Genomic DNA, 16,790 nt, shown 5'->3' with positions numbered 1-16,790 from the left:
ACTTTTCATAATGTTTTGTTTAACGATTGACGTACAAAGTATATAATTTTCTGATTAACTAAACTACTGATATATATATATATATATATATATATATATATATATATATATATATATTGCTGTAAAGATAACTATTGGTAAGCAAAAAATATCTATTTGCTTATACACGGTAATACAAATTTTATAGCTCGAAACTGGACGAGATGGTAGAATAATTTTTCCTCGTACAATACTTCGTCTTTTAGACAAATATGCTTCTGTAAATTGTAAGGAGTTTAAAATATGCAATAAAGACTCTTTCATGGACAGTTACTTTTCCCCTATCAAAGAAAAAATATTTATGTAACTAAAAGATACAACGTCTATCAAATTTTTTAACGCTTTCTACCATTCTCGGATTTCTAAATCATATCTGTTACCTCTACCACTAGAAAATTTCCTTCGCAACTTCATCAGAGAATTCCAACTCAATAAGACCGTATTATCCCAAGTCAATAAGCCATCTTGTGGAAGACATTCTATTGGCTGGAAAGGGAGGGAACGAGGGGGTTGATCGGTGTAAATTCGGTCGAGCTCTTTCGAGCTTAAGGAAGATTCACCGTTTCACGAGGAACGACGAGTGGACAGCGGGGCGGGAGGGGGAGGCTGAGAAGAAAAGAGGTGACCAAGGGTAGAATGAAAGGATGCTCGTAACAAATGGTCGTTTCCTCGAGGGGTGCCATGCTCCAACTCGTCTAACAAGGTGTCGGACGCCCCGGGACGCTCGGCTTTCATCTCGACCGACCGGGAATCGACTTTATCTTCATCTCGATGCCAAGACTCACGCCGTGAATCCCGAGTGAATCACGTACTCGAATTGATATTACCGCTGGATTCCGTCTTCTTTGTCGTCAGGTGTCTCTATCGTACCCTGCTAAATTATTCCCGGACATAATCGACTGTCCTTAGCCGGCCGGTCATTATTCCGGCTTGATTTATTTCATAGCCGGATTAACGCTAATGGTGTAACGCTGCTTTCCCTCGCGATGCAAATGGCCGATCGTCGTTTTCGTCTGTTCCTATCGAAACGCATTAGCGTCGTGAAGAATCGACGTCCTCTACTCTTCCTGCAACCTTCTACTTCCTTTTAATTTTGCGCCCGACTGATTACCGGATTTCTTTCGTACCGAAGTTGATAATGAGGGCTGTGGTTTCCGGAACATTTTAACTTAATGTTTTTTGAGGTGGGATTGGAAAGATGTATTTATTGTCAGTAGCCTCTTACCTCGTGTTAATTTACATTCAAGATCATTTGTAGGGATTGTTTCTAAAGTAGATCTATGCGTGATCTGGATATTTGTACGTTTCATCGGTTGCTAACGTGACTGCGAATATAATTAATTCCTATTCCACCGCTGTTCACTTTGTTCCCAGCAGATTGTTCCAGGGAAAGCGATATGATAGGTATATTAAATACCAGCGATTGTTGCAACTTGATTTTATCTCGACAATTAGTTTAATTTAGAATTTCATAATGAATACGGCTTCATCAAATTATCGAACCACATTTTATTTGCAGCATCGCGTGCATAAGTTATTCCCAGGTCCCGTATAAATTACAGTCGAGAATTGATCCTTGTTTTCGTAACACGGAGGAGTACGCATATTTGTTATTCAGTCATATCTCTATCAAATATATGGAACACACGCGTATCTATAAAAAGTTATAGATTTTCTATCATTTTTTTCATCAAACTCATCTTTATCGATATAGCAAGTAGAAGATCGTTGACAAATTATAATGACAACTGCGCTCGTAAATTGAGGTATTGAAATAACATTGATTTATGTAGGTTTCATTTGGAAACCAAAATGAATTCTTCCACTTTTGTGTCATTAATACAGCTTATTGGAGAAGATTAACGGTATAAGATCAAATTTAGAAAAAAAATCTGACCTTTTCCATTTTTCCATTTTTGACTGCAATGCCGCAATTGTATATCAACCCTAAGCTCGCGCCATATTCTCGGTACAGGCCGCAAAGTTGCTCGTCGACGAACCGCTTGCAGAATTGTCGGCTCTGCGAGTGGTCATCCGGGGCCGCGAAAGGGCTTAAATAGCACAATAAAATTCGCAGAGAAGGCCGACGGTAATAGCGAAGGAACGGGAACGAGAAGGAAAGAAAGAAAAGGGTAAAAGCACGCTTTCTTGCCGCCGTTTATTTTAATTTCGTGTATACGCGGTACCGACGGTCGTTCCTTTGTTCTGTCCGACTATGCCGCTTTTATTTCTCTTCTTCCTTATAGTTTTTCTTTTCATCCTTTTTCCCTCGGTTCACCAACACCAGGGAGATACAGTTCTTCTTCTTCTTCTGGCAGATGTTATTTTAAGACTCAAATCGACGGTGCTATTATTCATCATCAATTTGCTTCAATTCACGGGAATTCTAATTCCTCGGGATCTGGCTAAAGTGATTGTCACAGATCTCGATCCGATATGCATTTTCTTCACATACGCTATCACGAGTATTATAACACGAGTGTTTGATCGATTTTTAATAGCTTCTATATGATCTAATTTATAGGGAGCAGTAAGGAATGTTAAATACCTCTTTCGAGTCCTTCGACGTCTTATAAAATGATGTCAGTGCTCATAGTTAGAGATATCACATATAATTACACAGAAGTTTCATCGTACGCCCGGGAAAGTAGTTCTTTCGTTGTCGAATTGGTATTCCTGAAAATATTTACTACTGTGATTCATTTTCACGGTGTAGCAATTTCTTTTATACGTTCTACGCAAGCAAGGTAGATATCAGAAGCAAAAATAATGTGAATTAATTAAATTTTATACTTTCTAGAAAATATTGTCCTTAATCCCTTAATCTACGATTTATGTTCAAGAATTTTGGTTTGAAAACGTAAACAAGCTATTATATATCATATTATATATTATATTTGGCCCGATCATCGTACTGCGGGCTATGCCCGTAATATTTACGTTTGGTACGATCATCTACTACGGGTTATGCCCGTAATATTTATGTTTGGCCCGATTATCGTACTACGGGCTATGCTCGTAGTTGTAGGTTAAGGGGTTAACAAGTATTTGTTAGAATATATTTGAACACAGTTACCAACCGTTTCGAACAAAAGTTGCTTTAAACAGATAAACAATAATATAACTGAGGACTTCGAAGGTTAATACACGTCTTCTCTAACATTTGTGCTTCAACCCTCGCCTACGCTTCTCCGAAGCCTATTATCAATCCCCTTGTTCGACTACACCCTACCTCCCCCTATTCATCATTTCTAGCGCTCTATCAATCATCATCGTCGACTTGAAAATTCCCCAGAACGAGCTCCGGAACACTCCACGTTGGTCCCTTTGAAGCACCCACCAGCATCATCGGTGGATCACGATGCGGTGGCCGCGTAATTGCCACAGTCCAAGGCCGACAAAACGGACGTAATTAAAGAGCACGGCCGCGAAATCTTTCCACGTCAAAGAAACGATATTTATACGGTGCTTCCAGCATCCGTGAAAAGCCGCTGGTGCATTGTTGGCCGGCTCGTAGGCCTCGGTGCCTCGCCATGAGAAATGCGACTCTGGAGCTGCGGCATCGACTCGAAGGGGGCCGTGAGAGGGATGCTACGAAAGAGAGGGACGAGAGAACGTGGGGATGAACGGTGGAAACGGTGGAGCAAAGAGAGAGTGAAAGAGAGAGAAAGAGAGAGGTGAAACGGGGGTGGGGAGAACGAGCCGCGCGTTGCCGGGGCATAAATGCTACCGTAGTGGTGCCCGGACGTATAACGTTTAACATTTAAGCCTTTAGAAGGTTGTAAGGTTGGCTCCCTGTAATTATCGGCCGAGGTGCGGCGCCTTGAGGTCTTCATTATGGCGAGCATCCTTGTTATTTCTCTCTGTACCGAGCATGTACGCGCGAGCGCGTCCAGTCTCTGTTCTGTTGTGTACACGGCATGTATCGCAGGTATGCGCGCACGTACAGATAGAGAAAGGAAGAGAGAGAAAGAGAGTGAGAGAGAGGGAGAGAGCTGTAAAGAGCAGTAGGCTCGACAGAAAAAAGCGTTTTGGTTGGGCGTCGTAAAGCGGAGGACCGAGGAGAAAAAAGAAAAGGCACGTCGTGATTCTTCGCGTTCCTTTTGCTTGGTCGAGGCGAAGTGTCTCTTGGAGGTTGAAAGGAGATGGTGAGGAGATTGCGGAGGGCTTGGAGCGAGAGATTCTATGGGAAGGAAGGGGAAATATATCGAGGCGTGTGTTGTTTACAGGTTTGTTAATTAAGGGACGTTCAATTTAATTGGTTCGTGGTGGGTCGTTTTTTGGATTTCGTTTTTAAGAGTAGAATAGTGCTGATTTTAATTTTTTTTCGTACGTGTCGCGTTTTCTCAATTTACGAGATAAAATAATTTTCTATTTTTAACGATCTTCAAAGGGCAATTTTTTCCATAGAAGGTTGCGTTTCACAGGGTATGTGGAACTGTGGAACGATGCCGACGCGGTTTGCCTAGGAAAATCATGTTGCAGCAAGCGGCAGGAATTCGTACGGGCCGCCATATTTCAGTTAAAGCGCGCGGGGGTGGCGTTCAATGCCTCCGCTCCGCGTTGCCATGGCAATTAATTACCTTCATCCCTTCCCGGGGCATAGGTACGCCTATAACGGGTGTACTGATCGCGTTCGAAAGATATCCGCATCTGTCTCGGCGAGAGAGAACCGAGAACCCGGCAAATACGTTAATTACCGCGGACCAGTTTCCGTGCAAATTACTAATGAGATTTTCGCCTCCCGTAAGAAATCTCCTCGTAATTTCAAAAGCATCCTACAGGGGTGGACGCGTCAAAGGCTGTCGTCGGTAATTTTGGGGAAACGATTCGGTTAACTGGCCTCGCTCGATTATGCTCCACTCTTTCCTCGAAGGGGTGGCTGCTGGAAATATATTCGCCAGACGTTAGTTCGTGATTTGCCTTCCGGTTCTTTGGGAATTCGTTTGTGCCTCTGCGGCTGATTCGAAGTTGGTGAAATTTTCAAGTGATTTCTGACGTGCTTTCTTTTTCATATAATAAAGTTTGAGATTTTCAAGCTAAGGTTGATGGAATTGGGGATGATGAATTCGTAATGATATGCAGAATTATTATCTATAGAGATGAGTAGATAACGAGATAAAATGTTTGGTGTAACATGTACAATCCTTTTTTCCATGGATAGGAAGGTGATTGTGTGAAACACCCGGTATAAAGTAAACGCAACAAACACAATCGGGGCTTTTCCCCATAGCAGCTACTGGAGATAATAGTGTAACTGATAGTAGTGGCTAACTAGAACCCACCCTCTCGACTTTCCGCGTTCCTCTTACCATTTTCAGTTCTGTCCCTTCTCCTCGACTAATTTTCGGTTTCCCAGAGCTATCGTTATTGACCAAAGAAATCGTCCGCTCTATTCGTCTCCGTATCTTCTTCAATTTATCCCTGACGTTTCATTTAAAATTTAATGAAATGTCCACGTACTCGACGTTAAAGAAAATGGATACAATAAATTTAGCAAATTTTCTCTTTAACCAAAAAGCAAAGAAAATAACAACGAACGTCACAATTAAACAAATCCATCCGTCATCTGGTATCCGTGTGTACGTGTGTTCCTCTTCCACAAATCTCTCAGCACACACTGCACATTTCCGTGCAACCATTACATTGTAATTAGCCCATCCAGCTGTGTCTTCGTTAAATAGATTTAAGAGATACAAACAGGCAGGCGCAAACGCTTTATGAATAGCTTCATCAGAAGGTACTGCTCGAAATAAATAGAAGATCATCCATGTGGATGGCGTTATCGCTCAGCAGGGTATCCGTCAACCGTATAAATCAGATATTCATTTAAAAAATCTCAGCCTGTTAAACACGAGCGTCGCCGTTCCTCCGTTTTATACGCTCCTGTCGCAAAATATTTCTCGCGGTTTCTCTTCATACATCAAAACCGTGATCTCACTCTCGCTTTTGCGCATCGTTTTACAGAAACTCGAAGCGGATTTCTACGCCGAACAGGGGCCCGATCAACAAGCTGCTCGTTCCTTCAGCTTCTTCTCGACAAATGGATTGTACCTGTTTCCTCTGGACGCCTGTTTCATCAACCACGGCGTCAGCGTTCCGTCTCAATAATCATTGCGGTCTTTCACGTCATCGCGAGCAAGCGTAAAATCGTAATCCAATTTGTCTGCGGAGGCCGCAACGAGCGAACGAAGGCGACGCGGCCCGGTCCAATGAAGTCGTCGCGCATCCCTGGCCTGGGCCGCCCGTTTAATCATCATAAATTTCGCGAGGAAACCGCAAACCATCGTTCTCCCTTACGTCCACTTTGTCCCGGGGCCCGCGAGGCCGCTTCAAACGTGTCACGACGTTCCACGCGTGTTTCTCGTCGTGGTTTCACTTTGGACAGCTATCCACCGCTTCGTTTTTGTCGGGATGCAGGTGTTAGAAGGCTTGGTTGCACGCAGATCTTCGTTCGAAGCCGACGTTCTACAGGAAATTTATGACGTGAGTGTTTTTGGTTAATTCCTTTTTGTTTTTTTCTTGTTTCCTTTCTCCACAAGCGCTTCTGTTGTTAATTTAATAATCGCTATATTTCTTTATCTTTTTATTCTTCTTTTCCTTGAAAAAAAATTAATTAAGATTCTTACGGATCGTGGATATCGCAAAAATAACAAAAGAGCACCTTACGTATCGCTTATAGAATTAGAAAATACTTCAAATAGTTATATATTTCAATAGATCTGTTTATTATCGATGAATCTTGAAACTCGTTGCCCGAAGCCTGGATTGCTTTTTGCGTTATTAGCGAAAAGTAGGTAATTCTAATCGTCGTTCATTCTCGTGCGTAGTCGCTGGATTCCATTCACTAATGCTTCTATTAAATAAGTAATGCTCACCTGTCGCTGGAATCAAATAGCTGATTAATAGACTGGCTCGCAACGGGAGAAGAGAGAGAGAGGGAAGGAGAGAGGAGAGAGAGAGATAGAGAGAGAGAGAGAGAGAGAGAAAAGCTGCCAGCTGAGCGAGAAAAAAAAAGTGTCTTCGCCACTATAAAACACACTCGCGGGAATAAACCAACAATAATTAATGAGCGTAATTTATAGAAGTATAATTAGAAGAATGATTTATAGAAACTCTAATTTGCTGCGGGCAGTCGGCGGTAATTTGTAGCGCGGGAAACGTGTATAGCCGGTTTGAATGTTTAAAAAACAACTGCTCGAGCCCGGCAAAAATAGATGTTCCACTTATTTCGCGTGTTTGCGGGCATGCCTTAAGCTCGATATTCACCGTACAACAGGCTACGACTCTATCATCCAGCACGTACTAATTATTCAGTCATTGCTGTCTATCCGCCAATCATCGTTTTTTTCTATACCGTTTAAGACACTTCTAAAACTACACAGAAGGCATAAAGCATCGAATTTCCAAGCGGAGAATCTTTTTTGATGGAGGTGCTTATTAACTTAATACATTGTACGGCGCACGTCAGCCAGCATCGTTTAATCGACGCGTCTTCGAAATTTGACTGGCATGAAAAACGCTCGAAACACTCGAAAATGATAGGTTTATGGTAAAGCAGTTAATACCATCGACATCGACGAATCGACGCGGCGCGACGGTTAGTCGTTTAGTGTGAATAATACACTACCGTTCATAAGTATTGGGACACTTTGGTTAATCCATGGTAACAATGTATGAATTTTTCTGAAATTTACAACTTAATGCACAAATTATCTGTAATTTTAAAATGAGGGTAAAATTATATTCTGTCAAAGTCGTAGTACTACTAGTAGCAGTAGTATTAGTAGTAGTAATGTATTATAGGTTTGTATTTCAGTAGTAGAAGTGCTAAATAACTTTGCAAATCAGGTTTTTCAATTTTTACTCTAAACAGAGTGGTGTATGAGCTACTTCATCGAGGTAAGTGTAAACGTTAAGGATATACGAATCGATGATTCAGGTACATAGAACTTACTTACACTCATAGAAAATATACAATTCGCAAACGGTTCAACAAGTTCGAGCATCGACATAATTAATAAACCGGCGGCTTATCATTAGTTAATAGAATGTCGAACGGAATTACTAAGATGAACTTTGGAGGCTAGGGTTGGCCTTGGAACGAAATAATGCTCGTACAATTTTTTCCACGGTCGATGTTAATAACACGTTCGTTATACCGCGGTTAATTGCGAGGATTCCGTGTAATTACACCTTCGGGTAACTCGACTGTCAGTCAATTTGTGCGCACGTAAGACTTTCTCGCTCTAGGAGGAAATTAATTGTTTTATTCGATCGTTCGTGTCGACTCCGCTAATCGTTCGTTAAGAATAGTACCTTATAAATAATCTCAGAGATTACTGTGGTCAGCCGTATCTATAATCCTAAAACGCTGAAGCTTAAATGGAAAAGAAAAAGTTTACTGAAAATACGGCTAGAGAGGGCGGAAGGAGGGATAAGATAGAAAAGTAAGATACAAAATTCTCATACACAGACACTATTACAGATAATTACATTCGTAATTTTGAATTCACAGAGAACCTTACACTTTCGATGTTAAATTTTTGTAGAAAGAATGAAGCATCTCTAAAGCATAAAAGATTTAATAGTTTTGGACGTGCAAGTATTTAAAGACTGTATTTAATTCTAATAAATTCAACAAGGTCTATGCTTATAAAAAACTTAACATAACCATATAGCAGATCTTAAATGGAAACAAAAGAGTTCATTTCGTGAGAGCATGAAATTATCATGTGATAATGGATGCAAGTAATAATTACTCATAGGCATTCGCGTTTTTATATTCCTAAAACCACCTTACATCTCCGATCCTGGTCTGGAAAAATTACTTCGAAGTTAACTACAATATCTAATTGGTACTTGGAGCCTGAAATTAAGAGAACCATGAACAAATATTACCTTTTCCTTTTTTTTTTTTTTCACACAGTCGAATAAAACAACCGTAAAATGGAAACTAATCTGCAAAGTAGAACCTAGCGGAAGCGATGCAAGTACTAGGATGTAACGACGTTGTTCTGAAATAATGGCAAAACGTAATCATTTAAGTGGTTACACGCGAGCGTGACGGTTTTCTAACCAGACCAGAGGTTTTAAGACGTTAATACGCCATTGAGAATGTAAATCAACTGGGATGTTCACGATTATATTTCAACGACACCGTCGAAAGAATATTATCCTGTTTACCAGCAGGATGGTGTACACTGTACAGCAATCGTTGTGTGGTAAATGTGACAAGGAACGAGCAGGTAGCAAGAACAAGCACTAAAAGTCTTACTTTATTCCACGTGCGCTGGCAGTGAAGATAATTTCTGAAGCTGATTGGATCATTACTTATCCGCAGTTAGAAGTTACTCGCACGGAATCGAGTTCTAACTAAAAAGAAGCCCACGCCTAAATAGACAGGACTCTGTAATAATAACAACGAGGTGAAATATTCTAGTTTATGGTCTTGCAATTACATTGAGATATTTTTCTTGCAATTTCATTGAAATATCCTTCTTCGGTAATTATAATAGTCAATGTCTGGTTGAAGATGTTTTTAGAAATCGTATGAGAAAAAGTTACAAATTTTACCTGCTTCTGACTGCAATTTCGCTTGTTGATTTCCAAGCAAACTAGAGATCGTATAAATATTTGTAGTTTCGTAAGAAGTACTTACCTCTGTGGTGTAATTAAACGTAATACAGACTTCGAATTCGAGAACGTCCGTTCTCGGTTTCATAAAGATCCTGGAAACCTTACTATTTCCAAGCATGCGAACATTCTCCGCGAGCTTATTCGCGAATAATTACGGTCATAATTCAAACTTGCGCTCTGAATATCACTCAACGTTGATCTATGGCGCTTTCGAAGCATCATAGGGAATATGTAGAGCAGATCTTTCCACGAAATGTAAAAATCAACGTAAACGAGATATATGTTTGTATAATGAAAATTATCTTTTAAATAAAAAAACTAAAACGAAACAAAAATGAAATGAAGTAGTGGAGGATGAAAGAGAAAGGTTCGTTCCAAGAGGATTAAATCCATGAATCAAAAAATAGAAAGGCACAAGAATTTTGTATTTTGAATCATCTTCCCATCCTTTGCCTACTAAAATATTTCTAAACTACTTACACAGTAAAAAGAGAATTGATCACAAACGAAACATAAAAAATACATCTATTGACTAGTAATACATATTTGTTCTATTTCAAATCATATCCTATACGGACTTGAAACATTCCGAAACAATTTCAAACCTACTCATAAGAAGACAAAAAGACAGAAATGAAAGAAATTTCATTAATTTTGAAAGAATCGGACATTTTCTTGTCATCAAGCTGCTCCACCATCGCTGAGGATGAAGTAGTGGCGTAAGGCCAGTGGCTTACCACCCCGTCATCGTCCAGCTGTAAATTCCCGGACCATTGACGGGCAAACAAATGATTTCTCGAAAGTTTTCCGCGGCAAACGTGCCGACTATAGGCGGGCAGCGAAGGAACGGCTCGCCGTATCAATCTAAATTACAAATTCCATCGAACAATAGACCGAGGATCCAGAGGGCCGGGAAGGCGTTAATACTCTTCGCTTGGAGGGAGATCACACTGGTCGAGCGTTGGAACACATTAACTTAATTTATTTGTCCTTTATTTGGCTGTCAGCCACGCCGCCAGACGTCCGCCAGTGGCGTAGACACCGGTGCAGTATGCATTCTTAGGAGTGGCCTTTGGCATTATACACCGACGTCCGCGAATATATTGCGATTCGAATGACCTCGGAGGCTGAATTATGATTCGATGCCTCCTCGCGTTGACACCGGATTGAATTAATTACCGTGCCTACGATAGATCATTTAGGCACGGTTTGGTTCATGGACCAAGATCTATAGACATGGGATAGGTGTTTGGATTGGTTGGAAAAGGTACAAGTGGATTCGTAGAGTCATGGTTTATTGGAGAAAGTTTAATGGCAACTGTATAATTTTTTAGTTAAAGATTAACACTTTGCTGTCCACTCAAATGTACTAGTAAATTTGATTAGTAGACGGGCGTCTTTTGGTAAAGAAATGTCAAATTCGTAAACTTTACGTAGAGGGTCGATAAGTGCATGACATCAACGTGGAGAATCATCGAACACTAACGTTTGACTTGCATTTAACAACACGTTAGTGCCACCAGAAATTGCTAAGATTAATCAGGAATTTGCAAGGATTACAATTTCAAATACTCCTCATCACAGACACGATAGTAAATATTGTGGCGCGTCCTTGTATCATCCTCTCTCTTTCCTATATGTAGCGTAGACGGTTAAAACATTGTGTGTGGGTGTTCTTAAAATGATGATGCATTTAGTATATAAGAAATCCCGTGAATTTTCACACCTAAATCTTCATACATTCTTCTTCATCAACCCGACAAGCAGCAATCAAATTTCCAATCTCGCTAATGTTCTCACCGATTCTAACTAAGCTTCGCCATTAGCTGAAAACTATTGTAATTAGAAACAACGAAAAATCAGTATCGTAAGGATGATAAGCGATTGCAGGGGTGGCCTAATTTCTTGGTTGCTGGATGTCTGGTAGTCGTGAACGAGCGGCGTAGGGATGAATAAGCGAAAACCCTCGGCAATTCCGCTGCCATAAAAGTCAAGTTCATTCCGGGGCGATAATGCTTGTAATCCAAATATAATTCTTGTCGGAGGGGCGAAACCCGTCGAGTTAGCGCTCTCTCGACAGGGGTAGAGAGTTAAAATCATCCCGTGGCGTGGATGTATCTGCAGCCTCCATTTCGTTGTTGCCGCCAGTACACCCCTCTACAGGTCTCTTTGTACACCCTAGAATCATAGAACCCACCCCTACTTACGACCGCAAACACCGTCGGCCACCCTCGGCTGAGTTAACGCCAAGTCGAACCTCTCCTGGTTATTATTGCCGTGGAAACCTCTTCATCCTAACTAAGCTAAATTTCCTCTCGGAGCTAAGTTTACTCGTACAAATTGTTTAGACTGCCGCAGGGAGAATAAAATGTGATTGAACGATATTTTAACTTGTCTTGTATGTGAAAATTGTTGTAGTAAGTGGATTTAAGATTTTTATTAGACGATTGAATATTTTTGTTATGGTATATTGTTTAAATAAAGATAGGCAGGAAAGGGATAGACTGTCGTTAATTTTGTATCTTGCAACTTGACAACTAATAATTATTGTAATAATGCTATATTAGTAAGTTATAGGTAATAGTATATACAGTGATAGGAACATGTATATATATATTAGACGTAACTTTTGTGTTACGTCATGTTACATGGGATTAAATATTCTAAAAAAGATTGCTGATATATTCACTTTCTTTTTTTGCAAAAGAATTGTTAATGGAATGGAACTTTTTATCTGCTGATGAAATACTCGTTTCTGTAAAATATTAAAGATTCGTTAGGTTTTCGGAAGGAAGGGATTCGATACAGGTGAATTTCATAGAAGTTTTAGTAGAATAATTAGAATACGAAAGTTTTGTACAAATTTCGAATCTTTATGATAATTTTCTAAGTTAAGGAGAATATCGTAGAACACTAGGGGGCAGAATTCTACGGATTCTGCGAAATTGTCGCACAACGTCTGTACCTTAAATTATACAGAAAATTCACCCTTTTGGTCGAAGTGACATTTAGCTTTGAATCATGCTGTTTCTAATTAATGTAGGTTTGGTTTATAATGCTGTAATTAGCAATCTGAAGTAGATTAACAGATATTCGCATAAAACTAACCCAGTTAATACAGCAGACATCCCATTAATCATTTTCCATCTTGCACAATATCTTCTGACCTCGCTTCTAATCTTGCCTTCTGCATTTAATTCGCGCTACCATTTATCTCAAATCCGTTGCACTGCTATTTCCATCATTTGCATTCATTAGGTCTCGCGTAATTCACGCTCTGAACGTAAAACAATTAACTTTAATTATCGAACTTCATTTCCTCCGGATTTTTATAAAATTATACTATTCGCATAGTTTCTTCGTTTGCAATGCTAACTGTAAGTGTAATTATTGCTCGGTACACTGTACATAAAGATTACAGAAAATAATCAAATTTTCAAATAACATCTCCACGATAATCATTCATCCAGAAATTTACAAAGTGATTGCAAATCAAACGAATTATCTTTTCACCTTATCGCCGCGTTCTTTCTTCGCAATCCCTGAAAAAACATCGCCAGGTCGATCGATCAGGCAAAATTGTCGTAACGTTTAAAAGGGAGGAACGTCGAGGAGGGACGAAGGAAGAAATAGTCGATTCAAACCTGGGAGCCTTTCCTTCATCCACGGGCACGTGACTTCGTCAACGTTTTGACAGCGTTTAGCGGCCTCGGCCTTTCAGTCTGTTCGGCATCTTGGAGGCCCTTTAAAGGGATGATAGATGCTTGGCACGCGACCGACACGCCCACGACGCCCGATCCGTACACCCTGCCACCCAACGCCGGGGTTACGTTGGATATTTAGGACAATTTATCCGTCGAATGGGCGTCGAGCTGTTAGCACAGGCATCCCGGTGATATCAAACAATTCATATATCTCCTGGTTGACGTTCTGAAATAATAGGGAAATGAATTCGCGCAAAAGATGGAAATCGCCCGGGCGATCGAGCCATGGGCAGGAACAGTTAGGATCATCAGTCATTAAGTTACGATCTCGAGGAGGAGCGGGGCCAAGCCAAATGGATTTACGGCCCGGGTCCTTTCTGTTTTTTAATAAAAGTTTGACGCTCCTATCGGAAACTCGACGAGAAGCTCTAACGACGCCCCTGAAAAATCATTACTAGTTTAGTTCGATTTAGTTTGCTTGTGCTGGATCATCGATCATCCGCGTCCGTCTACCCCTTCCGGAACGGTGGATCGGTTAAACGATTGCTCGCGGAGTAATCAGTTTCGCTGTTTTATTCTATTTTAATGAAATGTTTGCTCCACTGGGAGAGAAGCGACATGTAATTCTGCCAGGAAAGGTGGTTAACGGAGAAGTAAAAAGGAAACGGGGAAACGATGAAATATATTTTAATTTAAGACGCGAGTTGTCGTGCCAAAAATGAAATGTAAGATGTTAATGTGGTTTTTAGCAATTAGTATCCGTTACAAACAACAACCGTTTTGTTCCGTTACAATGGGACATTTCGTCTATGGGGGGGGGGGTAAGGCAAATCAACGAGATTGGGTACTCCAAAAGAGGCGAAGAGAAATGAAGATAATGAAGAGTAAGTAAATGAAGAGTAAGTTAACTGCAAGTCATACCTTTGATGAAAGAAATGTACGAGTAATGTTTAGTTGATTTCCTCGTTTTGTTTTATGCTAGGTATTACTAGCTTCATTACAAATAGATACAAGGATAAGAAGTTGATTTATCCAATTTCATTTTGCGCTTAAACTTTTCGCCTCTTGACAAAATGTTTAAATATACACAGCCGAGCAGATATAAAAAGGTAAATAAAAAGACGGGAGAATATCTCAACGATAAATCTTACATCCTACAAGTATACCATCAACTCGATTCTCTGCGTCCGCTTTAAAGTTATCAATTTTTTAGTACAAAGAAGAAGAGAATGGCGCAGGCAATTTGTGGGTTCCCTTGTACAAAAGCAAATATAATTACGTTAGCGAATTTCTCATTTTCCCCGTTTATTATTCACTCCGTCGCTTATCTGGAATATATGTAATTTCCCGGCAGAAAGCCGGCGAATAAACGCAGCCTCGCGAACGTTCCATTTCTGCCAAACAAATTGCCCTCCCACGCGAGCGGGACAAAGGCTCGCTGCTGCATTACAAGCTCATTCAAGAATCGTGGCGGCAAGATACAACCTGGACATCCATTAGTGGTTGAACGGTGGCTCGGTAGAAGAGGAAACGCGCAGGTCCCAGCAATCCCAGAGCTAATAAATTCGCGAGGCTTTGCACTGCCTCGAGTGGACGTTAAACCAATATTCTCAGGGAAATTCGTGGACCGTTTCAATTTGTTTCTGATCGGGCTAGTTTATTCGTTCTCAAAGTAATTTCCTCGAAAAACACCCGTTTCTCTTGGCCAACGACGTTATTTTTCTTTATCGGCACCGATGAAAGTCGATTATTTTAACGTGTTCAGCTTGACAATTTGATTGATCGAAGGTTTCAAGGCCTTGTAATTCTTCTAAGAATTGTGATATCTTCGTTAATAATTCTTTTATTATATGTTTATTATTTTTCTATTACCATTTCTATGATGGTATTTCAAAAGAGGATGATCTAACATACATAATTACCATTTTATTGAGGATGCAAATTGTTTCAATCGATTAGAAAATTCTACCGAGAGAATCACACTACTCGTATTAAATGTAAAGTAATCACTATACCAATCCTATTAAATTTCCATTTTAATCAAATTCATCAAAGCAGACAAGAATTATTCAATAAATACAGTCGTCTTAAGATAAATAGGATTTTCGCAATAGAAATTTTAACTACTCAAGAACGGAAGAGTAAATCGAAGGAGACAAAGAGGCCGAGGTTAGTTCCGAACTAATAAATTCGCGAGATTCTGCAGCGCCCGGGGCAGAAGTTTTTTAATCGCGACGCATGAACCGTCGTCTGCCGGAGGCAGTCGGCTGTGAGACACTGCACTCTTGGGATAACCCCTGCGCTGGCCTGGAGCGGTTGTCATTTTAAATCACTGCCAGAATGCCGAACAACCCTGATTTTCGAGCCTCCGCAACCCCGAAACCCTTGGTCAAGTCTCGAAATCGCCGGAATTAAATTCTCTTTTTGCTTGTCCTACGAAAAGTGGCCTTTTTGCGCGCGGAAAAGAGGACACATTTCACCGAAATGCTGCGCAAACGTGCAATTTTTTTGCGCGGTCTTCTGAGAGTAAATTACTGCTACGATGAATTCGTGCTGTCTAGGTACGTGTAATTTGGAGTGGTTTTTTTTATTAAGGGAATGTAGTATGTAACGTTCGCAGAAGTAGTATCAACTACTTAACAATATAGTTAATTAATTCTTTCACTGTTATCCGGTTAGGAACTGAAAATATTTTTGCTATATGTTACATCTCTTTCAGTCTTCTTCTCAATCATAAACATCAATTTACCAAAAAATTTGGAAGATTAAACTTTTCTCGTTAGAGAGATAACTCGAAGTTCAAGAAGAAATACTTAATCTTCAATATATTTTAATCTTATTCAAATTTGAAATGTATCCTTTTTATTCGGAATACTAATAAGACGTTTATGAATGTTGATACGTGTCCAATCAAGAAACCAGCAATTTTCCTCTCTATGTAACTCAACTCGAACCAAAAAGAAGGTTCCGCTTTTCCAAGACCGTCGATGCATATTTACAACTGAAAAAAATCCTTGGAGAACGTGATCTTTTTTCCATGCAATATTTATCTGAACTTAAACACATGCAACTCATGCATAGTCCATCTAAGAAGCAGCTCCTGTAAACACGGAATATCTAGCAGAACATCCGCCCTTTCCTTCTCTTCTTTTTTTTTTTATCTTCCCTCCGCTTCGGTTCCATCAACTTTCCACATCTTAAGCGATGACTTTGAAACTTTGTGGACGAAGACTATCAAGCATCTTCCGTGGCATAGCGACTAGTTGTGATACGCGTGTTCACCGTCGCGATTTTCTTCAAGTTAACAGCTTCTGTAATTAACTGTACGCCAGCCACGACTACCGGGCTTAATACAATAATAAGGCGAAGGTAGCAAGTGCGAATAAATTACCGGCAAAGGGGTTGTAT

General features: G+C 40.2%; 1 protein-coding gene across 2 annotated transcripts in view; it reads left to right on the top strand.

The window, feature by feature from the left end:
- LOC138186801 (uncharacterized) overlaps positions 1-16,790 on the top strand; it is a 102,442-nt gene that overhangs the window by 22,336 nt on the left and 63,316 nt on the right. Inside the window, exon 2 of one of the 2 annotated variants that reach the window (XM_069127017.1) lies at positions 6,007-6,525. The exons of the other annotated variant lie outside the window; for it this stretch is intronic. The gene's annotated coding sequence lies outside the window, so the exon portion shown is untranslated. The remainder of the gene's footprint in view (positions 1-6,006; positions 6,526-16,790) is intronic. 2 annotated transcript variants of the gene reach the window in all.

Source organism: Bombus flavifrons, chromosome 14 (assembly GCF_040668555.2).
Source record: "Bombus flavifrons isolate JBK064 chromosome 14, iyBomFlav1_principal, whole genome shotgun sequence".
Lineage (NCBI taxonomy): Eukaryota > Metazoa > Arthropoda > Insecta > Hymenoptera > Apidae > Bombus > Bombus flavifrons.
This window is presented reverse-complemented; position numbering and strand designations above follow the sequence as displayed.